This window comes from Microtus pennsylvanicus, chromosome 1, assembly GCF_037038515.1.
Source record: "Microtus pennsylvanicus isolate mMicPen1 chromosome 1, mMicPen1.hap1, whole genome shotgun sequence".
Classification (NCBI taxonomy): domain Eukaryota; kingdom Metazoa; phylum Chordata; class Mammalia; order Rodentia; family Cricetidae; genus Microtus; species Microtus pennsylvanicus.
In genome coordinates this window covers 98,771,711-98,798,883 of record NC_134579.1, presented here as the reverse complement: position 1 = coordinate 98,798,883, position 27,173 = coordinate 98,771,711, and the positions used below count along the sequence as shown (strand labels likewise).

The 27,173-nt window shown below is 37.8% G+C and overlaps 1 protein-coding gene and 1 pseudogene across 2 annotated transcripts in view; both read left to right on the top strand.

The window, feature by feature from the left end:
- Positions 1–27,173, top strand: part of LOC142851572 (cytochrome P450 3A6-like) — a 124,516-nt gene that overhangs the window by 76,730 nt on the left and 20,613 nt on the right. The window lies entirely within an intron of this gene.
- The window catches only part of LOC142851632 (cytochrome P450 3A14-like), a 41,000-nt pseudogene continuing 20,613 nt past the window's right edge, over positions 6,787–27,173 (top strand).

Below are 27,173 nucleotides of genomic sequence, written 5' to 3'. Positions count from 1 at the left end.
GAGTTTTGTGCATGGAGATAGGTATGGGTCTATTTTCATTCTTCTACAGGTTGACATCCAGTTGTGCCAGCACAATTTGTTGAAGATGCTTTCTTTCTTCCATTGTATACATTTAGCTCCTTTATCGAAAATGAGGTGTTCATAGGTTTGTGAGTTAAAATCCGGGTCTTCTGTATGATTCCATTGGTCGACTTCTCTGTTTTTATGCCAGTACCACCCTGTTTTCATTACTGCTCCGTAATAGAGTTTGAAGTCAAGGATGGTAATGCCTCAAGTAGTTCCCTTATTGTATAAGATTGTTTTGGCTATCCTGGGTTCTTTGCTTTTCCATATAAAGTTGATTATTGTCCTCTCAAGATCTGTGAAGAATTTTGATGAGACCATGATGGGGATTGCATTGAATCTATAAATTGCCTTTGGTAGAATAGTCATTTTTACTATGTTGATTCTCCCAATCCAAGAACAAGGGAGACCCTTCCATTTTTCTGGTATCCTCTTCAATTTCTTTCTTCAATGCCTTAAAATTCTTATCAAATAGATCTTTCACTTCCTTGGTTAGAGTTACCCCAAGATATTTTATGCTGTTTGTGGCTATCGTGAAAGGTGAAGCTTCTCTGATTTCCCTCTCTGCTTCCATATCCTTTGTGTATAGAGGGTGACTTATTTTTTGGAGTTGATCATGTATCTTGCCACATTACTAAAGGTGTTTATCAGCTGTAGGAGTTCTTTGGTGGAGATTTTGGGGTTGCTTATGTAGTAAAGAACTCAAGAAACTAGACTTCAAAATGCTAATTAACCCAATTAAAAAAAAAGGGCACTGATCTGAACAGAGAATTCTTAAAAGAAGTTCAAATGGCCAAAAGACACTTAAGGTCATGCTCAACCTCCTTAGCAATCAGGGAGATGCAAATCAAAACAACTTTGAGATATCATCAGAATTGCTAAAATCAAAAACTCCAATGATAGCCTTTGCTGGAGAGGTTGTGGAGGAAGGGGTACCCTCATCCATTGCTGGTGGGAGTGCAAACTTGTGTAACCACTTTGGAAATCAGTGTTTCGGTTTCTCAGTAAATTCGGGATCAACTTACCTCTGGACCCAGCAATGCCACTCTTGGGAATATACCCAAGAGTTGCCTGATCATATGACAAGGGCATTTGTTCAACTATGTTCATAGCAACACTATTTGCAATACCTGGAACCTGGAAACAACCTAGATGTCCTTCAATGGAAGAATGGATGAAGAAATTTTGGAATATATGCACATTAGAGTACTACTCAGCGGTAAAAAACAATGACTTCTCGAATTTTGCATTCAAATGGATGGAAATAGAAAACACTATCCTGAGTGAGGTAACCCAGACCCAAAAAGATGAACATGGGATGTACTCACTCATAATTGGGTTCTAGCCATAAATAAAGGTTAGTGAGTCTATAATTTGATATCCTAAAGATGCTAAATAAGAAGGTGAACCCAAAGAAAAATATACAGTTATCCTCCTGGCTATGGGAAGTAGACAAGATTGCAGGGCAAAAACTTGGGATCTTGGGAGTTGGGTGTGAGGGGTGTAAGGGGAGATGGGGAGAGAAAAGTGAGAAGGGGAGGATAGGGGGAACTTGGGGAAACGGGATGATTGGGACAAAGGAAGGTTGGATAGGGGAGCAGGGAAGCACAAATCTTAATTAAGGGAGCCAACCTAGGGTTTGGCAAGAGACTTGAACCTAGAGGGGCTCCCAGGTGCCCAGGGCGATGTCCCCAGTTAGTTCCTGGGGCAGCTGAGGATAGGGAACCTGAAATGACCCTATATTATAGCCGTACTGATGAATATCTTGCATATCACCAAAGAACCTTCATCTGGCGATGGATGGAGATAGAGACAGACCCACACTGGAGCACCAGAGTGAGCTCCCAAAGTCCCAATGAGGAGCAGAACGAGGGAGAACATGAGCAAGGAAGTCAGGACAGTGAAGGGGGCACCCTCCCACGGAGACAGTGGGTATGATCTATTGGGAGCTCACCAAGGCTAGCTGGACTGGGCCTGAAAAAGCATGGGATAAAACCGGACTCTCTGAATATGGTGGACAATGAGGGCTGCTGAGAAGCCAAGGACAATGGCACTGGGTTTTGATCCTAATTCATGTTCTGGCTTTTTGGGAGTCTAGCCAGTTTAGATGTTCACATTCCTAGACCAGGATGGCGGGGGGAGGACTTTGGAGTTTCCACAGGGCATGGAACCCTGACTGCTCTTCAGACTGGAGAGGGAGGGGAAGAGGTGTGGGTGGAGCGGGAGAGGAGTGGGAGGAGGGGGAGTGAAATGAGAGGCTGGGAGGAGGCAGAAAATTTTTTTCAATAAAAAAATAAATAATTAATTAAAAAACGACTTGAAATTATTTTCATGCAAGTCTTTTGCTTGTTTAGTTAGCGTCACTCTAAGATAACTTATATTATTTGTGACTATCGGGGAAGGTGTTGTTTCCCTGATTTCTTTTTTAGTCTGTTGATGGAGGAGGCTCATCTGTCTATCTGTTGCTTTCATTGTTTAATTAATAAAGAAACTGCTTGGCCTGATAGGTCATATCATATGTAGGTAGAGTAGACAGAACAGAATGCTGGGAAGAAGGAAAAGTGAGGCAGTCGCCATGGAGCCAGCTGCAGATCAGACATGCTGAATCTTTCCCGGTAAGCCACCACCTCATGGTGCTACACAGATTATTAAAAATGGGTTAATCATGATGTGAGAATTAGCCAAGAAGAGGCTAGATATAGTGGACCAGGTAGTGTTTAAGAGAATACAGTTTCTGTGTAATTATTTTCAGGCTAAGCTATTCGTGCTGGAGCTAGACAGGTCAAAAAGCAGGTCTGTGCACCTCATCACTAGAGTCTGTTTTGGAGAATATTTGTGAGGTAGTAAAAAGAAGGTATATGCTTTTGTTTTCAGATGAAATGTTCTATAGATATATTTGGGGTCCATTTGGTTCACAACATCTATTAACTACACTATTTGTCTCTTTAGTATTTGTCTTGATATCCTGTCCATTGGTGAGAAAAAGCTATTGCAATCATACAATATTAATGTGTAAGGGTTGATGTCTGATTAAGCTTCAGTAATCTTCTCTTTACAAACGTAGTTGTCCTTACTTTTAAGGCATAAATATTAAAAACTGAAATGTCATCTTGGTGGATTTGTCTTTTCATGAGCATGAAATATCCTTATCCCATCTCTTATGGATTAGTTTAGGTTTGAAATCTATTTTGTTAAATAGTAAGATAGTTGCAGTCTCTTGTTTGTTAAGTACATTTGTTTGGAATATCTTTCTTTCCAACACTTTATTCTGAGGTAATATTTATCTTTGATGTTAATATATGTTTCTTAAATGAAGTAGAATGATGAATTATATGTTGCATCTATTCTGCTAGACTGTGTCTTTTTATTGAATAATATTGATATTGAGAGATATTGGTGACCAATAGATTGTTAATTCCTGGTATTTGTTTTTGGTGGTGAATATGGTGGTGACGATAGTGGTGATGGGGTATATGAGTTTTCTCCTTTCTTTCACTTTTTCTGGTATGAGATTTCTTATTTCCTGTTTTTCATAAATGTAGTTGAACTCCTCCTTGCTTTGGAGTTCTCTTCTATTTTCTTCTCTAGGGACAGCTTTTAGATAAATATTTTTTGACGGACTTTATCATGAAATATTATTTTTCTCCATCTATAATTTCAGATAGGGCCACCTATCTGAAATACTGGCAGTTGAGTTTGCCTATCTTTTCTCTCAACTGACATGGCCTTCACATGTCTTCTTTACTGGCTTGGCCTGTACCTGAGCAGCTATCTGTTCAAGTTGTGGAAAAGAGCCTAGAAACAGGGTGAGCAGTGTGTCAGGAAGAGGTAATAGTTAGTTGGTTGTGTCTTTAGGATCTGAACCAAGGATATAGGAAAGTTATGAGGGCAGATGGGCCACATTCATGTTCTTTGACTGAACCAGAAAGACTTGCTAACTGCAGAGAATCTTCCTCAGTTCCTCCTGTGTGATTCCTAAGACATCACATAGGACTCTACCATTAGGAGTGTGGTGTGTGTTCACTTATGACAGTGAAAATCACTGTACCATAATATGTGACATCATGCTTCTAAGGTGGTTATTTCTCTCTTTGAATTCAGCATCAGTCAAGATATCATTTAGGTCACCCATGTAAATCATTCAATTTCCTAACCAATTACAAAGTCATTTGAAAGTTAATAATCCCTTCAACTCAGTTAACAAACACTTAAGGATAACCAATCTGATCAAGATTGTGTATTGACACAACTCTATATATCTTGTTCAGTTTATAATCCTTAGATTTGAAGAGACTGAGCATTTTTAGACTGACAGCCAAGTTAATAATATACCTTCATATTGCACAAGTCTTATCCTGGTACCCTATTTTGTAATTACCCTGTTTATTTAGCCTGCCTTTAATGCAAAAATGTCCCAAGCAACATTATTTGCTTTGGATTTCATATATTAGGAGCCTTTATTACCTAAGCTAATGCACAGTTTAAATCATAATTATGTATCTTATCATGCCACAGACTAAAAGTAATGCATGTGTGTATTTGTGTGGTGTAGTAATCATTAGCTAAAGTGACCAACAGTTTGGAAGCAAACCAATAGATAAATATGTATCATAAGCATTGCAAGCAGCCCATAGATGTACTTTGACAGTTGTAGGCTTACAAAACTTCATGGTTTTCTGAGTGTTGCAATATTTGTTGGAGTCAAAAAATCAGTTTTCTTCGTGTAAAATTGTAAAATATTCGGAAAACATCCATCATCTCTTTCCCATGTTGTGGTTTATGTGATGTTCAACAAATATAGAATAGTCATTTGTTAGGAATTTGTAAATGAGAAATAGTTCCAGAGAGAACAACAGGCATAAATCTCAGATAGAACACCACGTTTACATACAGAGGCCAGTAACAAGAAAAAAAGTGGAGAAATCAACCTTGGGGATTTCTCTTGATCAAGTGAATCCAAGGGTGATGTCCTAATACATTTGGGTGCATCTGAAACTATCTTTAATATATTCAACTGACATAGGATTGGGAACATATGAGTGAAGCATCTCTAGAATATTCCATTAATTTAAAAAGGCAACAAAAGTAAAGCAAGATGAACTCTAGATTTTGACTGGAAGACATAACTGTTTTGCCAAAAGTGCTTATGAAATACAATATTGCTTCTATAATACACAGGAGTTCCAGAGAAAGGATACACATATATAAAGATTTAGAGATGAGATTTGTTTGCAAAGATTTATTGTTTTTAACAGTGAAGACAGCCACAGAAACATTCAAGGAAATTTAATATCCATCAGTCTACTGCATTTCTGATAAACAACTATGACCTCTGTTCTCATTGAGAGCATTGGTTTAATTATTTATTAATTTCCTAGGGAAATGAACAGTGAAGAAGTCAAAATATGGGTGAGCATGCACTATTGTGAACTGCCAAGTGAAGAGGACACCCATATTCTCCATAACCATGATAGATACACACTTGGTCTTTCTACTGGCAGTATTAATTGCTCCACCCCTTTTCCTAGAACATAAATACTATGGCTTAGCTTCACAGTTTCACCCCTGATCTCAGAAGGAGAACTAAAGTCCTCACCTATAAGGAAAAGTCAGAGAGGAGATTTCTTGGAAGAAAAGAGCAATGGACCTGATTCTAAACCTTTCCATGGAAACATGGGCCCTGCTGGCTACCATCCTGGTGCTCCTCTACCTGTGAGTAAGGACTGATGCCTCTCCTTTGTGGTCCTAGAGTTGGAATGATTCTCAGACCCTTTTTACCTATCTGAAAACCAGAAGATATAATCCAATGGAAATTAATACTGCCACAGCTGAATGTATTTTGGGTGTAAACTAAACCATGTATCTCACTGTGCTTTTTAGTCAACTGAACAGTTGTGAGCTGTCATGTGGCTGCTGGTAACTGAACCTCTTTCCCCTTCTAGAGCAGCAATTGCTCTTAGCTGCAAAGCCATAATTCTAGGCTAAAAGCTGCATCTGGGAAACTCTGCACCATTTCCATTCTGAGGGACAGAACAAATCAGAATCTTGTCAAGCGACTATGCTGGTGGACTGCCCTTCACCACTGATCAACCTCACTATTGACTGTTCACATAATGTTGAAAAGGAATCATGTGAATCTTACATTGTGGTTACCCACACTGATGATGTTTTCTTCCTTATTTACTCTGGTGAGCCCCTCAGTAACATTCAAATTTAAGGTTAGTAAGTTTTATTACATATTAACTCCAGGACTGGGGCCTTTAAGAGTTTACCTAAAGGTTTATAATAAATTGTGTGTTAACAGGATTATTGTACCACAATTTTATGTTAAGTTCTCCCTCAGTAGATAGACTTTTGTAGTTGTCAATAGTTGTACCCAAGGGGAAAGAAATCAGTACATACTGATATGCTCTGAAATAATATATATAAATGAGGAAATATGTGAATAAGTGTGTTGATATTTCTGAATGATTGAATATGTATATTTATGCATGTGATACAATGATTTAATATTGCACATTACATGATATTAATTAATATTTAATATTATGCATATGCATGAATATACATATCCACTCATTCAGAAGCATAAATACACTTATTCACATATGTCTCATTTATATATATTCATGGTTAATGTGTGTATATATGTGAATATATATGTGTGTTAACAAGCTCATGACCTGGTTTCTTCCTCTATATTTAGTACTTTTTAAGAAGTTAGGGATTCCTGGCCCCAAACCTCTGCCTTTTGTTGGGACAATGTTTAAATATAGGAAGGTGAGTTATGCTTGTAATCACTAACTTAGTTCTTGTGTCTGTGACAGTTTCATGAATGTCATGAGATTATGTCAGTTCATCAGTGTATATGGTCATTGGAAGCTACAGTTTACAGCTTTCAGAATAGTTGGTGCTACATGCTGAACTTTGACCATTTATCCTGGGGCAAGATTAGACATGTGGTTTTGGGGGACCTGAATTTTGTGTCAGATGTCTGTCTTAAATGTTAACACAGTATTACCAGATGCTCAAAACCTGAAAATATAGAATTTGGAAGCATCAGATTTAAGTATTTTCAGTACAGATTCCAGAAAATTACAGTTTCTCTGATTCAGTGGTTGAAGAAATATATATCAAGGATCTTGGGTGACTTCTCAGCAACTTTAATGCAGTAGTCACATCAGAGTTGAATACTAACATTTTCCCTTCTTGCTGAGTAGCTCTAGTGCATGCTTATAAAGGCACACAGTTACTTATGAGGAATATGCAGATAACTGAATCCTCAATATAACCATTACATATCCTGTTATTATTTTTAAGTCTCTAGCTGTGTTTCTTTCGCTTACGATTTCTTGTGTGCGTAAGTGGGGGTGCACTGAGATCTCAAACAAGAAGGTTTTACTCCCTTTCACTTCAAAGTAGAACCTTATGCGGCATGCTGAGGTGTGGGATTATGGGAGACGGGATGATGTTGTTTGTGAACCTCTGATATTTAACCATTAAGTGAGTTTTGTGCTTTGAAACAGAAGCAGATTGATATTCAAATAAAGCATTATTTGACAACTTCATAAAATGTAAAAATTAGATGTGACTAGAGGAATATATATATATACACACATATAAGCATGTATATATGTGTGTATACATATATACACACATAGATATAAACTGTTTATGTATATTTATATAAATGTATACATATATAATAACACCCACACATACATATATAATTAGACCTGTGAGTTTATACAGAGCCTTTGTGGAGGTTTTCTAAAGGAACGGGTTCCTGGACTGTCATCCCTAGGTTAACACTCAGGAGGCCAACAACAGTGTCAGTGTGAAGCTTTTACTGCTGGAAAAATTCCTTTTCCAAAAACTTGAGTCCTACTGATCATATCATAATTCTTCCAAACAGAATTTTTTTGCTTAATTTACTAATACTTCCATACTCTCATGAAACTGAAAATAAGCAATCATTTTCCCTTCATTTTTCAGATGACATTTGAAATTTATTTCCTTTGAAATACACTTTTTTGCATTGGGTTTTGTTTCAAGAAGTATCTCCTGTAGTGAAGACTGGCACAAGCTTGCTCTATAGATGATGGCCATGGTTTCCTGAACCTGCTTACTCATCACTTGTGTGTACAACAATATCTTAATTATGGGTTTAATTATAGGGAGTTGGGTATCAAATCCAAGGCTTTGCATATTTTAGATTGATTCTAATCCAAGGAATGAGGGTCTTGAGTGGTAAGGTGTTCATGGGGAAGACTCAGAATGAGAAATGTAGGAAGAAAGGAAGGAAGGAAGGAAGGAAGGAAGGAAGGAAGGAAGGAAGGAAGGAAGGAAGAGAAAAGGAGGGAGGAAGAAAGGAATGGGAAGTGAAGGAAGGAAGGAGAAAGACAAAGTAAAAGAACGCAAGAAAAAAGAGAAATAAAGAATGAAGGAAGGAAAGAGAGAGAAAGAGAGAGAAAGAAAGAAAGAAAGAAAGAAAGATAGAAAGAAAGAAAGAAAGGAAGGAAGGAAGGAAGGAAGGAAGAATGGAAGAAAGGAAGAAAGAAAGAAAGAAATGGGTATTGTTTCATCATAAATCCATCAATAGGAAATTTTCTTGGCCTTCATAGGTGGTATTGTATTTTAAACCATTCACCTGCACATTAACATGTCTTTAAACTTACAGAACTTTCTTCAGGGAACCAAGGAGATATTTTTTTTAATGAATATAAGTAACTTTTCTAAATGCTTTACAAGCATTAGCTAGAACACGAATGCAGAGACAAAGGAAGCCTATGAAGTAAAAGAAAGTGCTCGTTAGAAACTCTATCATGTTCTGTTACCCTTTCTTTCTTATCAACAGTCCCCGATCTGACTCATTTTATATATTCATTGTGCTCATTCTTGATATTTCCTATACTTGAGCCCCATGTTGGGCAAAACGTCACCTTAATCTGCAGGAAATAGGATACCAAATGAGAAGATTGTGAGATGTGGAGGGTGAGGACTGGAGACAGGAAGTAAAGAAGACACATAACTGAGACTGAGAGTCTTACATAAGCTGACAACTCATGACAAGCATGTATCTTAAACAGCATTGTTTTTTTAAAATACTATTTGCATGGCTTAATGGCAAAGGTCAGCAGAGAGGTAAATCAAATAACACTGGCAAAGAGAACGCAAGATATCCAAGATCTAGCTGTTTTAGGGCTGGCAAACTCAGCCCAGGTGAAAGAATCTGATCCAAAAAAAACTACAACCTTAACTCCTTCAAGGATCAGGCTCCAGGCCTAGTCCAGCCAAGTCTGCTACTGGACAAGCAAACAGAACTCATTTTTCTTTCTCCTTTCATTATGACCTCTGAGAAACCTTGCACGAGCCTGGTTCTCAGCATGAGGCAAATTATCCACAGGCAGAACTCCATCATCTGCCCAGTTACCTAATTTCACACAGCTGAAATTAACATTGCTGAAGAGGAAATTTATTCTCAAGTTTTCTGTCTAGGTCGCTCAGCTTAATCACATAAATAGACACACTGGCCATTGCACAAGTCTGTTATTCCAGTACACAGGCGATAAAATCAGAAAAATAAGGATATTCAGGTCTCCCTTACGATACACACAGAGTTTGAGGTACACTGAGTTACATGCAATTATATCCAACAAAATTACAATACCACTTAACTACAAATTATATATATATCCCAAGGTTTTAGAGGTGTAAATGCAGACCGATTATTCAAATTTTGTTTGCTTTATGTTAATTGGTATTCCTCATCTTTCCATGTTGAGTATATACACTAAAAGGCCAACCTATTTTGCCTATACTTTATTGCCTACTTTTCAGTTAATCTGACCAATAAGATTTATATAAATCTTATATACTCCAAGCATAAATTATATGTTCAATTTACTGATTACACTAGAATTCTAGGTTAGTGATTAGGTGATAGTGTCAGTAATTGAGAAAAAATAGATTTTGCATATTTTTGACAATCTTCCTGATGCTTGGTGCCCTCTTGCACCCAAAGAACAGAAAAGATGGAGTGTTTCAGGATTTCAGAGTCAATACATTATCAAAACAGTATAGCAGAAAATGAACAAATTCTTAGTTTAAATAGAGAAGAAAACATTTGAAATGTATAATACCATGGGAAAGAAATCATGAATAACTGCTATTTCTTCATGTAATTGGTCTCCTGCATCTTCTTCTTCTCCCTCAGAGACCTTCTTTCAACTGACTTTGGAGGAGTTAGATAAAGAACCTGGTGTCCTGAGACTTGTGTCATGCCTTTTTCATATAGTGGTCAACACACATAGAAAAAAATAAATTTTCAAATTATTTCTTTTCCTAGGGTATATCAACATTTGATGTAGAATGCCGTAAAAATTATGGGGATATGTGGGGGTGAGTATTCTGGAAATGTCTATCAGATAGTATTGTGATATTGTGATGTGGCACCAAACGGCATGAGTAGCTTGTCAACAAAGTTACTCGGGAGGCATTGCCTATTTTCTAGTGTTGCAAGCCTGTCTACCAAGGGTGGCATATGCCAGTTTATGTTGTAACCTTCAGTCTTAAAGACTGAGAATGTTGCAAGTAATGATTTATCTACATCCTTCAATGATCAAGCGGCTACTTTTGTCAAATGTCTTATAAGGCATTTTATTTTAGTTTTATTATCCTTCCTTGGGCTCCTTTAAATTGTGTGAAATGCATTATTACAGAGATATGTAATATGTGATCATAATTCAAGAAAGTGTTCTCCCTCCCATAATAATTCACCCTGAGTAAAATAAAAATCATTTTTATAAAAAATACTTGCAGTAAATATGTGCTTTTCAAATGCAGGCTGGAGTAAAAATAAATATAGGGATTTATAGATATTTTATGTTAAATTACCTGTTGATTTCATTTTTAATATTAATATTTTTAATATTTCTTTAATTGTTTGACATTATAATATAATTGCATTATTTCTCCTTTCCCTTGTTCTCTACAAAACCTTCAATAATTGCCTCCTTGCTCTTTTTCAAATTTATGATATCTCTTTCCACTAATTTTTGTCACATATATATATATGAACATATATACATGCATACATTATATTGTATTACATATATTATATAATACATAAATGTATATTTTCATAGATATATTTTTAAATAGACCCTTCTTGGTTTATATATAATATTTATATGCACTGTCAGTGCTGATCATTTGATATTGATAACAAATAAGGTGTACTCATCTCTGGGGAAGAACAGTTCTCCCATTCCTAGGATTTCTTTCTTGCTTGTAGTTCCTTTAGTAGGCTAGACACCTCCTAAGTTTTCCACAGTGACTTTTGAGACCAGGTCTCAGTATACCAAGTTTGGCCTGGAATCTACAATGAAGCTCAGGCTGGCCTAGAACTCACCGTCTTCCATTCCTGCCTGCTCTCTTATTCAGCATAGGGTCTGCTGAACTGACATGGTCAATAAGAACACGTAACCCATTGCCAAGGGCACGCTGTGATGAATTTCCAATGGTTTCAAAGAAAGTGTTCCTTGTATCATTATTGCTTGTCAGTTGTTAATATTTTGACTTTAAAGCCTGGAAAGTTGGAACAACAAAGTAAAACAGTTACTATTTTGTGGAAGACACACGATTTCTTTCTCAGGACCCACATACTATCTCAAAACTCAGGGAATCCATAACTTCTTCAAACCTTCGCAGGCTTCAGTATGTACATGTATACATACATATACTCAGGCCTATGCTCAAACATATCAAATTAAAATATAAAATAAAATAATTTTATCTTTAAATTCAAACATGATTAATATATTGTAATATTTTTATTTCTATGTATTTATATTAAAATCCATCAGCCCATGTAATTCTACAATGTAGCAAGGACTCTATTACCAGCCTATATTCCAAATATGGTGAAATATTTTTATTATTGAATAAACTAAACTTGCAGTGATATGGGGATTCCAGACATCTTCTACTCCTGAAAATCCAAGGTCTCCTCTCCAACTAATAGATTTTTTTTATTTTATTGAAAAAGAATCATGTTCTTCTTAGTTAAAGACTATTTCTCTCTTTGGATGAAAATAGTTACAGAAGAGTGATTTGTCGTCACCTCTGTGTCCCCCAAATATTTCTTGTACCATAGCTCTTATGGATAAATCCTGACAGTGGAATATTGAGTTAATTACCTACCAAGATGGACTTATTAAAGAACACTGTTTGCAGAAGCAGAATGGAAGTCCCTCCTCACCTGGGCTCCATCCAAGTAGGAGAGCATATGTGGATAATATAAAGATAGGGAACACACATTTTAGAATCTTGGTAAGAAAGTGCTTACCAAAGCCTGCACACTGCATAGTCAGATGCATTTTTGGCTCTTACCTCATATTAACGGATAACTTCAATGCTGTCAGGATGCTTCTATCCTTGATCAGCTGTATCTATTGCTTTGCCTAATCATGAGTCTAATTTTCTCACTCTCCTTGTCCCTGCAACATAGAAGCCTCAGATTTAGTGTCATCTGAACTCTGATTTGCATCTGGTCATTCTCAGCACTCCTGCCCTCTGTGACATTTTTGGGGGCTTCCTCACTCTTTCTTTGACCTTTCTGTATAACTTAGAAAAAAAATATGACTCTTGTTCTGTTTCCTTTCAACTTGACCACTGCTGGGATTTTTAGCTTCCTTTTGTTACTGTTTTCCTCTGAATGTCTAATAAAATTGTGCATGAACTTAAACTACAAAGTATAGTAGAGTTTGTTCCCCTGTGTTTACTTTCAGGGATTTCAGTTCCTCCATGTTAGCTCAACTGAGATGAATTTAGAGAGCTCTTTTGTTGTCATATATTTCGTCCTTGCCTGGGTTATGTTTCTATTCATTTCCTGAACTAAGCAGTGGCTTCTTGTGTTGGAAAGCCTAAGGTTCTGTGTCTTGTAGAACCAACAGTAATATCAGCATCAAAATTTAACCATATCTGTTTTCACGATACAGGCTATACGAGGGGCTGCAGCCTGTCCTTGCCATTGCAGAACCAGGCTTGATAAAAAGTGTGCTAGTGAAGGAATTTTACTCTGTCTTCACAAATAGGCAGGTATGTATTTCTTTTTTTAAAAAAAAATGTGAGCAATATGCCCACTGAAAGTTTACAATTATGAAAATGAAGGTATATACATATGACAATTAATAAGAAAAAATGACCATCAGTATGAAAGACTGCAATAAGAGATATATATGAAGGTTTGGAGAAAGAAATGAAAAGGGACAAACTTTATTATAATCAAAAAATAAAAATGTGACTATTTAAAATTTCTATTATGAGTATCTGGGGATATATCTCAGTGGTATAGGGCTTACTGACATTTATAAGATCTCGGGTTCAGACACAAGTATCACAAAACCAACAAACCTATTATCATGAAGGAATTATGGAATGACTATACAATATACAAGTAGGTTCTATGTACTCTTCATGCTGTATTTTGAAGGAGGGGTCCTTAACCTTCCCTAATAAATTCTCAACTGTTGGCAATAAAGGATGACTTCTCCAATCCACTCTCAACTATGGCCTCTCTAACTATTTCTAAAAGAGGTCAAGACTGGGTCACTGGTTTAGGTACTATCATAGTCTTCTGACCATTTTAGAATGCTTTTTACTTCCCCAGCTTTGAAGTACATTTTCTCTATAGATAGAAAAGTTTTACAGAAGCTAAAGTGTACATGTTTCAGGCTAAGACATGGTTACTTTTATCAAACAGCTTGCTGTCTGTGGTAGTTTAAATGTGACTACCCCCATCCCAAAGCTCACATCGAGTGGCCCTATTAGGAGGTATGGCTTTATTGAAGTAGGTTTTGCATTGTTTCAGAAAGTGTCATTGTGAGGGTGGGTTTTGTGGTCTCCTATGCTCAAGCTACACTCAATGTAGACAGAGTTCACTCCTTGTTGCCTGCGGACCATGATGTAGAACTCTCAGCTCTTTCACTGGCATCATCTGCCTGTTTGTCTCTGCCATGTAGATAATGGACTAAACCTTTGAAACTCTAAGCCATCCCAAATAAATGTTTTCTTTAATAAGAGTTTCCATGATCATGGTGTCTCTCCAGAGCAATAAAACACTTAATGGGGACACTGTCTAAGTGGTTATTGGTGATGGTCACTTCCCATCCTAGAAGAGCAAATGTGGTCCTTTCAAGAGAAAGGAGGTACATGCAGGTTCATAGACAGCAGTCAGAAGTTCTTGTTAGCTCTCCTGTCTCAGGGAGACACTATTTTCTTATTCCTGTGTCACTTCAGATTTCATAAGGAATCTTGGTAATGACAATTAATACTAAAGTTAGTGTTTTTCTTTCTCCTTCAGTGTTTCCTAGGTTATTTCCTTCTTTGTTTGTTTGCTTTATTTGGCAGTGTTTTAAAGGCTTTATTAGCAGGTATCATCAGTGCTTATATTCAAAACTGTGTGATATTTTGTTTGTGCTGTAACAAATAATGCTAACCTGATGATCAGAAAGCAGAGCTAGCTACACTAGATAGAAATAGAAGCTGGATGGTGGTGGTACACACATTTAATCCCAGTATTTGGGAGGCAGAACCCTTGGCTATCCTGGAACTCACTCTAAAGACCATGCTAGTCTAATGCTCTATAGTTATCCTCCTTCCTCCACCTTCCAGTTGCTCGAATTAAAGGTGTGTTCCAGCTGGGTGGTGGTCACATACACCTTTAATCCCAGCACTTGGGAGGCAGAGACGGGCAGATCTCTATGGATTCCAGGCCAGCCTGGTCTACAAGAGCTAGTTCCAGGACAGGCTCCAAAGCGACGGAGAAGCCCTGTCTCAAAAAACCAAAATAGAGGGGATCCAGGCCAGGATTTACAGAAACAGGTCAAAGCTGGTAACCTAAACCAAAGTAGGCCTGAGGCAAGGAAGTTCACCTTGGGCTAGAGCAGGCCTGAGGCAACAAGTTCCACAGAAGTGGGGCTGAACCAGCTACCTAGGCTGGGGTAGACCTGAGAAAGCAAGCTCCAGAGGAGTGGGCGCCAATCCAGTCCCAGGACATTGGCAGACCAGGACTGAGCAAGCTAACTGGTCCAGAGCAGACCTGAGACAGTGACTACACCGGAACAGGTACAGGGTAGTAACCAGTGAGCAAGTGAGCCAAAGCCAGAGACCACTGAGGTTTCAGACATGAATCTGGGACCTTCAAAGAGTAGACGTAATCCAGAATCCCTATGCTTCTGGGAGCAAGTCTCTGACCTCTGAGGAACTAGGCCTGAGCCATGACCTCTGCTGGTCTGAGTGTGAATCTGTACTTCCGAGGGAGTAGGAAGGAACCAGATATCTCAGGGTTCAGATGTGAGCCTGGAACCACAGAAGGAGTAGGCCTGAGCCAGGACATCTATGGGTCCAGGTATTGGTCTGGGACATCAAAAGGAATAGGCAGGAACTAGAACCCTCTGCTGGTCCAAGCCTGAATCTGGGACCTGTGAGGGAGTAAGTCTGAGCCAGGTCCTCTGCAGGTTTGTACACACCTGGTCCTGGGAACTCTGAGGGAGTAGAACAGAGCAGACCAGAGCAGACCTATCAGAATTACAGACTTTTCATTGGAGATAATGAAAGCCAGAAAGCCATGGTCAAGCATTGTGCAGACATTAAGAGACCATGGATGCCAGCCCAGACTACTATACCCAGCAAAACTTTCAATCACCATAGAAGGTCAAAACAAGATATTCCATGACAAAAACAGATTTAGCCAATACCTAGCCACAAACCCAGCCCTAAACAAAAAACTGGAAGGAAAACTCCAATCCAAGGAGATTGGCTACACCAATAAAAACACAGACAATTGATGGTCTCACAGCAGCAAATCCCAAAGAATGGAAAAATGCACTAATTAACATCACCAAAAGTGAAAACTAAATTAACAGGAGATAGCAATCACTGGTCATTAATATCCCTTAATATAAATGGACTCAACCCACACATAGAAAGGCATAGGCTAACAGATTTGATATAAAAACAGAATCCATCCTTCTGCATACAAGAAACACATCTCAGCCTCAAAGACAGACATCATCTCAGAGTAAAGGGTTGAGAAGAAAAATATTCCAATCAAATGGACCTAAGAAACAAGCAGGTGTAGCTATCCTAATACCTAAAAAAAAGACTTCAAACTAAAATCAATCAAAAGAGACAAAAAAGACATTTCATTTTAGTCACAGGAAAAATCTATCAAGAGGAAATCTCAATACTAAACATCTATGCTCCAAATACAAGGGCACCCTCATATGTAAAAGAAACACTTCTAAAGCTTAAATCATACATTAGACGCCATGCACTAATAGTGGGGGGCTTCAACACTCCCCTCCAACCACTGCACAGGTCAGTCAGACAAAAAAAATTATCAGAGATATAAGAGAACAAGCAGATGTTATGACTCAAACTGACTTAACAGATTATCTACAAAATATCCCATCCAAAAAAAAGAAGAATATACATTCTCAGCACCTTATGGAACCTCCTCAAAAACCAACCACATAGTCGGTAAAAAAAAAAAAAACAAACTTCAACAAATACAAAAAATTGGTATAACCCCATGTATTTTATCAGATTACCATGGTTTAAAACAGGAAGTCAACTGCAATACTAATTCCAGAAAGCCCACAAACACATGGAAATTAAACAAAGCTCACAAGAATCACCAATGGGTCAAGGAAGAAATTATGGGAGAAATAAAAGACTTTCTAAAATTCAATGAAAATGACCACACAACATACCCAAATTTATGGGACACAATGAAAGCAGTGTTAAAAGTAAAATTCATAACACTAAATACCTACATAAAGAAGCTTGAAAAATGCCACACTAGCAAATTAACAGAACATTTGAAAACTTTAGAACAAAAAGAAGCAAAGTCACCTAAGAGAACTAGATAGCAGGAAATAAATTGAGAGCAGAAATTATGTATGAAATTAGATTGATAATTCCTCCTATATTGTTCTTTTTACTCAATATTGCTTGTTTATCTACAATATTTTCTGGCTCCCTCTGAGTTTTAGGATTTGTTTTTTCTATTTGCATGAAGAACATGGTGGGTATTTTTCTTTGTCTTGTATTGAATCTGTAAGTTGCTTTTGTAGGCTGATCATTTCACAATATCAATTCTTCCACCTGAAGAGTATAGGATGTTTTTCATTTTCTGGTGTCTAAATATGTCTTTTCCATTGTTTTATTGTAGAGGTTTTTCTCCTCCTTAGTTAGGTTGATTCCAAGGGAGGTTACTGTGACAGGAAGTGTGTCCATGATCTACATCTCAGCGTGATGGTGTGAGAAAGACTACACATTTCCTAAGTTGGTTTTGCATCCTGGCTCAATGTTCAAATTATTGGATATTGCTACAAGTTTTCTGGTGTAATATTCTGCAATTAAAGACAATTTCACTTCTTCTTCTTCTTCAATCTCCACTTCTGGTTCTTTTGTTGTTGTTGTCATTATCCTCCCCCTCTTCCTGCTCCTAGTCCTCCTCTTCCTCCTCCTTCTCCAGTTCCTGCTTCTGCTTCTGCTTCTTTTCCTTCTCCTTCACTGACTTCTGTTTTACCCCCACCTTATCTTTGCTTCTTTCTACAGGCAGTGTTTCTGACCTGACCCCACATATTTATCTATATGTTATGAAAGTACTTATTCTTTCTCCTGTACTCAGGTGTCCCTGATTGGGTGCCATTCAAAGTAGATTAATATGTCATTCTCCCTGATAGGCTCCTGAGAGGAAGGATCAAAAGATAAGGAAAATGAAAAAGTTGAGTTCTGAGGGTCTTGCACAAACTATGTCTTATGCCAATTAAGCGTACAAAGGGGAGAGATTGGACTCAATCTGAAGTGTGCTATTATGTACTGGAATGAAGTAAGAAGGAAGCTAATCAAGCAATGTTGCACTAAGAAAGCAGTATATAGAAATTGTATTCCCTTTTCTTTTTAAATATGTAATATTTAATTTATTTATTTTAAAAACTATATTTTCTTATTTTACATACTAATCCCAATTTCTATTCCCTCTCTTCCTCCCATTCCCTCCACCTTCTCCCCCATTCCATGCCATCACCCACTCTTCAGAGAGGGTCTTTTCATGGAGAGTCAACAACGTGTAGCCCATTGCTTGAAGGCAATACTAAGGCCCTCCCAAATATATCTAGGCTGAACAAGGTAACCCTACAAAGAGAATGGGTTCCCAAAAAGACAGAACAAGCAGTAGGGATAAAACCTGGTCTCACTGACAATGACTCCACATTCTGACCCAGCCATACAACTGTCACCCACATTCAATGGACCTAGTTTTGTCCTATTCTGTTTCCATCACTGTCAGGCCAGAGTTGGTAGGCTCCCATTAGCTCAGGTATACTGTTTCAGTGGGTATCCCCAATCACAGTCTTGTCCTTTTTGCTCATGTTACCACTCCTCCCACTCTTTGACTGGACTTTGGGAGCTCAGTCCAGTTCTCCACTGTGGATCTCTGACTCAGCTTATATTAGTTGCTGGTTGTAGGTTCTATAGTGACATTTAAGATAGTCATCAATCTGACTACAGGGCAAGACCAGTTTTATCACCCTTTCCACTATTGCTTATTATCTTAGTGGGATCATCCTTGTGGATTCCTTGGAATTCCTCTAGTGCAATGTTTCTTGCTAGCCCCCTGATGGCTTCCTAAATCAAGATATCTCTTTCCTTGCTCTCCATATCTGTCCTTTCTCTCATCTTGACCTTTCCATTCCCTCAAGTTTCATCCTTCCTTTCCTTCTCCCCTCTTCCTCCCCTTCCACCTTGTTTTCTCCACCAATGTCCTTGCTCCCAATTTTCTCAGGAGATCTTGTCTATGTCCCCTTCCCAGGCAGATCTGTATATGTTTCTCTTAGGGTTTCCCTTGTTACGTAGCTTCTCTGCGATCATGGATAATAGGCTTGTTATCTTTGTTTTACAGCCAGTATCCACTTATGATGAGTACATACCATGCTCATTTTTCTAGTCTGGATTAACTCACTCAGGATGTCTTTTTCTAGTTCCAACCCTTTTCTTGCATATTTCAAGATGTCATTTTTTAAACACCGAATAGTACCCCATTGTGTAAATATACCACATTTCCTTTATTTATTTTTTAGTTGATGGGCATCCATGTTGATTTTAGGTTCTGTCTATTACAAATAATACTGTTATGAACATAGTTGATCAATTGTCCTGATAGTCAGACCTATGAAAATTACACACAACTTCTCAATGGACACTTTCAAACCCAGAAGATCCTGGACAGATTGCTGCAGACACTAAGAGACCATGGATGCAAGCCCATACTATATCAACATAGCTTTCCACCACAATTGATGGAAAAACAAAACAAGATATTTCATGGCAACACCAAACTTAAACAATACCTATCCACAAATCCAGACCTACAGAAAGTACTAGAAGGAAAAATCCAATCCAAGGAAGCTAATCATGCCCAGAAAAACACAGAAACAGATAACCTCATACCAGCAAATTCCAAAGAAGGGAAATGCACAAAAACTACCACCGAAAAATAACAGGAATTAACAACCACTGTTCATTAATATTTCTCAATATCAATGGACGCGATTCACGTATACAAAGACACAGGCTAAAAAATGGATATGAAAACAAAATCCATCATTCTGCTGTATACAAGAAGCACACCTCAACCTCAAATACAGACATTACCTCAGAGTAAAGTGTTGGGGGAGTGAAATGGGAGGGGGTGGAAATTTTTAATTAAGAAAAAGATTGCGAGGAATGTGAGCAAAGAGGTCAAGACCATAATTGATTCACCCACTGAAACAGTCTACATGAGCTAGTGAAAGCTCACCAACTCCAGCCAGACTGGGAAGGGCCAAGCATGGGACCAAACTGGTCCCTTAGAGTGTGGTTGACAGTTGCATGGCTGGGGCAGACTGAGGGACCACTGGCAATGGCACTACGATTTATCTCTACTGCATGTTCTGGCTTTTTTTTTTTTGTTTTTGAAACCTAATCTCTTTGGATGGATACCTTGCTTGGCCTGGATATAATGGGGGAGGGCCTTGGACCTTCCACAGGGCAGTGTGCCTTGCCTACTCTGTGGATTGGATAGGGATCGGGTGGGAGGGTATGTAGAGGGAATGGGGGGAGGGAAGGGAGTGAGAACTTGGATTGATATATATATATATATATATATATATATATATATATATATAGTGAAAAATTATATATATATATTATGTATAATATTTTCTAATTGGACAAGCAGGAAACAAAAGAAAGTGATTACAAAAGATTGTCAAGATAAGAAGGGGCAGCTATTCAGAATATCCTGCTTCACTGAAAAGTCTGATGAATATGATAGGCCTGTAGGCCGAAGTTGGATGCCCCAATGTTGCAGAGGATTTTTGGGTGACTGTCCAAGCAGCCAGCTATTTCTGCCATTAATCATGTTTTTTGAAAGTTGCTTGATTGTGCTTCCTGCTTACTCAGTTAATATTATTTGCTGTGGGACAATGGTCTTTTATCCGGTAACTTGTATTATTTTTAATAAAATGATGATTGGCCAGTAGCCAGGCAGGAAGTATAGGCAGGGTGACAGTGACCAGGCAGCAAATAGAGGTGTGCAATGAGAATTCTGGGAAGAAGGAAGTTTCATTCTGCAGTTCTGATCCAGCCTCATAGGAAGCTAGATGTGACTGCCTTGCCAAAGAAGGCACCAAGTCTCCTAGAATGGATGTACCCCTTGAGGTCCTGACTTTCTTGCTCATGTTCTCTCTCCTTCTTCTCTTCATCTGGGCCTTGGTAGCTCAGTCCAGTGCTCCAATGTGGGTCTCTGTCTCTATCTCCATCCATTGCCAGAAGAAGCTTCTGTGGTGAAATGTAAAATATTGATCAGTGTGGCTATGGGAGAACGTCAGTTCAGGCACTCTCTCCTCTGCCCCCTAGAAGTTCAAATGGCCAAAAGACACTTAAGGTCATGCTCAACCTCCTTAGTTGTTGAAATACGAGCAGAGGGCTGTGTCCCCGGCACCTGGCCGGCCACACGGCTAGCTTTACCTGAAATAATTACACGGAAACTGTATTCTTTTAAACACCGCTTGGCCCATTATATCTAGCCTTTTCTCAGCTAACTCTCGCACCTGGACTAGCCCATTTCTAATAATCTGTGTTGCCCACGAGCTGGCTTACCAGGAATGATCTTAACCTGTGTCTGCCTGGAGTGGGAGAATCATGGTGACTCACTGACTCAGTTTCTTTCTCCCAGCCTTCTAGTCTGTTTACTCCTCCCACCTATGTTCTAAGCTATGAGGCCAAGCAGCTTGTTTATTACTTAATCAATGAAATCAACAGATTGATATATGACACTCCCACATCACTTAGTGATCAGGAAAATGCAAATCAAAACAATTTTGAGATACCATCTTACACCTGTCAGAATAGCTAAAATCAAAAAAAGATGATAATCTATGCTGGAAAGGATATGGAATAAGGGGAACACTCATACATTGTGGATGGGAATGCAAACTTGTGCAACCACTTTGGAAATCAGTGTGGCAGTTTCTCAGCAAACTGGGAGTCAACCTACCTCAGGATCCCGCAGTTCCACTCTTGGGAAAATACCCAAGATATGCTCAATCATACTACAAAATCATTTGTTCAACTATGTTCATAGCAGCACCATTTGTAATAGCCAAAACCTGGAAACAACCTAGGTGCCCCTCAATAGAAGAATGGATAAAGAAAGTGTGGCACATATACACTTTAGAGTTTTACTCAGCAGTAAAAAACAATGACATCTTGAATTTTGCATGCAAATGGATGGAAATAGAAAACACTTTACTGAGTTAGATAACCCAAACCCAAAAAGAGGAGTATGGTATGTACTCGCTCATAAGTGGATTCTAGCCATAAATAGAAAACATCAAGCCTATAGTTCGTGATCCTAGAGAAGCTAAATAAGAAGGTGAACCCAAAGAAAAACATATATTTCTTCTCCCAGATATTGGAAGTAGACAAGATCACTGGGCAAAAGTTGAGAACACGGGGGTGGGAGTGGGGAAAAGGTGAGATGGGGAGAGAGAAGGTAGAAGGGGAGGATTGGGGAGAGCTTGGGGGAATGGGATGGTTGAGATGGAAGAAGGGTGGATATGGGAGCAGGGAAGAAGATATCTTAATTAAGGCTGCCATTTTTGGGTTGGCAAGAGACATGGCTCTAGTGGGGTTCCCAGGGGTCCAACAGGATTTCCCCCAGGTACTCAGATGTCTTTTAAAAGGTTTTGGTGACTCAATGACTACAACAAAGTTTAATTGTCCATAGCATGTTCTCTTAAAGGCGCTTGCAGGAACACAGCATCCTACCTGTATATTCACTGCTAAATGAAATGTTTCTTCCTTCCCTAACAATCATTACCTCCTAATAAATCCTCAAAAGGACAAGACAACATAGGCCTTTCTCTTCCCAATAGTGGAGTGTTCCTGGGTCATAGCTTATGCAGTTCTTTTACAGGTAATTAGAGACTTGCGATTTTTGGATTGCAATGGCCTTCTGAGTCCCAGAAGGTGGCTATTCCCATGTCTCTAGCAGTTCATCTTGACTCTAAAGTTTTTAGGATATTATTTTAATTATTTGCATATATGTATGTCTGTGTATGGGTTTGTTAACATGAGTGCAATGTACACAAAGGCCAGAAGAGTATGTTTGATCCAGTTGATCTGGAACTGCAGGCAGTTTTAAGCCACCTGACATGATGCTGGGAGCTGAACTCAGATGTTCTGCAATAGCAGCATATGCATGCTCCTAACAGATGAGTCTTCTCTCTGTTCCTAGTTTGATTCTCCTTTTATGAATATTTATTGAAAATTAAGCATAAAACTTGCCACCAGAAAGATGGTCATTAAGGAAGTAGTGACTGTTTTATACATGTTTTGTAACCAAACTCATGGAGGGAAATATATATATATTTTATTTGTATTATAGTTTCTTGGTCCAAAGGGATTTATGAAAAGAAGTGTCACTTGGTCTCAGAATGAAGAATGGAAGAGAATCCGAACATTGTTGTCTCCAACCTTCTCCAGTGGAAAACTGAAGGAGGTAAGAAAACAGAGGACTTATCACTGTAAATGTATAATACTGTGTCTGAGGACAGACATAGTAGTATCAAACTCATCACAGTCCTTTGAGCATAATATTCTTAAGAATGGCTTTTGTTCTTTCCTGGTCTTACACAGCCCATTAGAATATATGACTGGCCTTTCATCATTTCGAAAGCCTAGTTGTATTGGGACTCAGAACCTTACATTAACAACAGACTGTGTTGTGCTTTGTGATTAGATGTTCCCCATCATCCAACATTATGGAGATGCACTGGTGAAACACATTGGTCAGAAGGCAGAGGAAGGCAGGCCTGTTAACATGAAAGAGTGAGTAGTGCTGAATGCATTTTCTGGGGACTATTTGACACATCTGGAGATCTCTCCAGCCTGAAAGGTAACTAATATTCCCTGTGTTGATTATTTCAGAACAATATTCCCCGTGTTGAATTAACCCAGAGCTAGAGTAAATGTGTGGTACATTGTTACACAGCTGTGAACTATCTGAGAAAGATAAACTCTAAAATTACATTGGTTAACACAGTCTCACTCCCCAAGCTGTACATGAAACAACATTAGATTAATTATTGTCATCTTGAATGACAAACTATAATATATCTTAGAAAGAACATAATCTTAGGACAGCTACAGTTGTGGAGATTGGGAACTGTGGGAGGAGAGGGTATGTGGAACATTCTCAGGAGTTGGTTTGGCTAAGAGTGTTACAGATTGTAACATTGAACAATCTAAAATCATAGTTTTTAATGAGGTACATAGAAAAATATCCATAAGAAAAAAATCTTCTCCCACATCTCCATCAAACTCAAAAGTAAGAAGCTTCCAAAAATGGAGAATGTAGAAAACCCTGTTATAATGACACTGAAGTGATAATCTTAGCCTGTTTGAGCATACTGAATACAAACTATGAATAACTCTAATGTACTAAAAACTTGGTGAGTCTATATTTATATTTTTCTCAGAAACATCCTTAGTTCCTATATCACACAGGATGACTTCTTCCAGGGTATCACAGTTTCCAAGAGTTTGAGTAGTTTGCATGCTTTATGAGTTCAAGACAGGGCCTCGTGGGTCACATGCTAACTCCTGTTTCTTGACTCAGGATCTTTGGAGCCTACAGCATGGATGTGATCACTAGCACCTCGTTTGGAGTGGAAGTGGATTCCATCAACAATCCCCAGGATCCCTTTGTGAGAAACACCAAAAAGCTTTTATCATTTGGCATTTTCAATCCATTGCTTTTCTCTACAGGTATGTAGATTGTTTTTCAACTATATTAAGATATTAAACATATTTTAATAAACATATAAAGCAAAAATATTTCTCATAGTATATACAGACACCCTTGCCTCCCCCATCTTGCTTTCACTCACATATGATCTGGTTCTCTTATCACCCATTGTATTTGCATAACACATGTAGTTCTCCATCACTGCCACATACTTTATATTTTATGAAACGCCTTGGATGATCATGGCATATTTGTCTTTAATCTACTAAACTCATGATTTATATTTATACATTTACATACGTTAATTCATTCCTCCATCTCTTGAATGAAAGTTAATTTAATGTCATCTGCTTCAAATGTTTCTGATTTTTTGTTATGGATAGTATATTTATTTTAAGAGTGGGTGTAGAAGTCTTTATCACATCATTGGAATGAAGGTGAATTTCCTCAATAACCCCAGGATTCAGTGTGAAAAATACCAGAAAGCATTTAACATTTTGGATTTTCTCTGTAGCTCTGTAGGGTATTTTTTAAGCCTATCAATATTCTAAATTTGTTTTTAGCTAGCATATAAACTAAAATTACTCATGGCATACACTTACATACATACACAAACCCACACATACTACACTACAATATATTCTCTCCCATGTCACTATTGGATGTTCTGACCCAAAATCCTCCTTTATCTTTGCATATTACATATGCTTTTTATCAGTTTTGTCACATGTTTAATGTTGAGTTGTTAAATATGAGAAAACTATGATTTCTGCCCTTGAACCCATTTATGTCAGGATTTATATTTATACATTTACATGTACTGAACCATCCCTCCATCACTGGGATGAAATTGTAATGAATGTAATTTAATTCCTTTTATATTACTGATTACAATATTTTCTTTATTCTCTTTTCCTTAACCACAAATTTATTTCAATATCTTGTCTCAATTACCTGAATTCTTTCAGCATTTAGTGTTTTCTTGGAATTATTCAGAAGATAGGTATGTGTTATTTGAATTTTCTGAACAAATTTATAATCATTTTGATTTCTAATCTAGAGTTATGTCTGCTTATCTTTTTAAGAGTTGCTATTACCTTACTAATTATTGAAAGAAAATTGTTTTGGTTTTTCATCTTCTTAGTGCTTTACTGCTGAGCTTTTTCTGTCTGTGTTTGCATTAGAAGTTAAGTTTTCTAGTTGATTTAATTCGTAGCATCTTTCTTCCTTCAGTGGGAGTGTTTTGCGTTAAATAAAGTCTAGCTATGAGTAGGGTTGAGATGAGTTTTCTCCTGTTACCCTTGTGTTCAGGGCTCCACGATCTCCACTCAGTCATTCTCAGTCAGTTGATCAATGTCTTCAACATGAGTTGTTATCCATCAGTAAGATTGCCATAAAAATATATTAGTGGTTAATTAAAAATCTATCTTTAGAAAGTCTTTAAGTTCCAAATGTTTTAGCAACTAAGGCATACTCAATTCTCTCTCTACTCTTTAGCTATTTGTACTATCAGTGAGAAAAGGAGGGAAGTAAGAAGTAAACATTTGAGGAACTAGTGACTAGTTGATTGTTTACTAGTAGGAAATAGAGGAGGTATGAGTATATAGAAAGGAAAAGGTAGAGACAAGAAAAATATGAGGAAATATGTGGAAATTTTTTAAAATGTAGACTGGAATCAGAAGGTGAAAGCTGTGCACTCATATAATATAAAACAGTCTCATCTCTCAGAAAGCTGAGTCACAGAGATACTGAGAACAAGACCAGTCTATGTTCTAAAAAAGAAGAAAGGTTATAGAGAAAGGTTTGTTAAACAAAGAAATCATATAACATAAAAAGGCGGAAAAGCAGGAATCCATATTGGTATTGGACATGGTAAAAAATAAGGATTAGCTGTAGTGGAGAGTAAGACTGTGGAAAAACTGAGATAAGAAAATATCCTGGTCAGAATATCAGGTTATCTCACGAAAAGTGGACCCTCTGCATTATTCTCTTCACTAAGTCCTGCTCCAGAATATATTTGATGTTGAGTTTCATCATCAAGATGTTTCCTGGCTCAGCCTAATGAAGGTTATGGGTACCAGGAGGATCAGTGTGTAGTGGCGGCTATGACTATTTATGTTTTAATGATTTTGTTAGTGGTGTTTTTTTGCTAATTCACATTGGGCTTGTTTTGTTCCATTAAATATGAATACAATTAAGTAAAGGAGCAGGGGTTTTTTTGTGTCAGTTGTATCGGTGAACGCTTTGAACTCCTGAGGTAATGATATAGAGGCAGGATGATTGTAATTCTTGCCTACTTAGCCTAAGAGCAAGATTCTTCTTCAAACACAGGGTGCAGGGATGAAACTTCGTGGTACCATGCTTGGCTAGCATACCTAATGCTGCTTATCTCACCACCAACAATGAAATTTTTGTTTATTTTATTCCAGATTATATTTAGTAATTTAGTCTGCTCCTCAAACATGTGATTCTCCCCCTCAGCACTCAAAGGGATGTAATACTGACTGTGCCAGATCTCATGGTTGCAGCTTGTGTATCCTTGTATATTGATGCTGTACCCTGTTAAACCTACAAACTGCTTTTTGGTTATAGTCATTGAAGAGTGGTGAAGATAAAGAAAAAAAGCTATCATGGTCTCTTTTTTTACTTAATGGGAAATATTTTCTCTGTAAATATCTGTGTAAACTCTTTGTTTTCATAGACATTTTTTATCAAGCTAAAGGAATTCCCTGAACACCTAATTTTA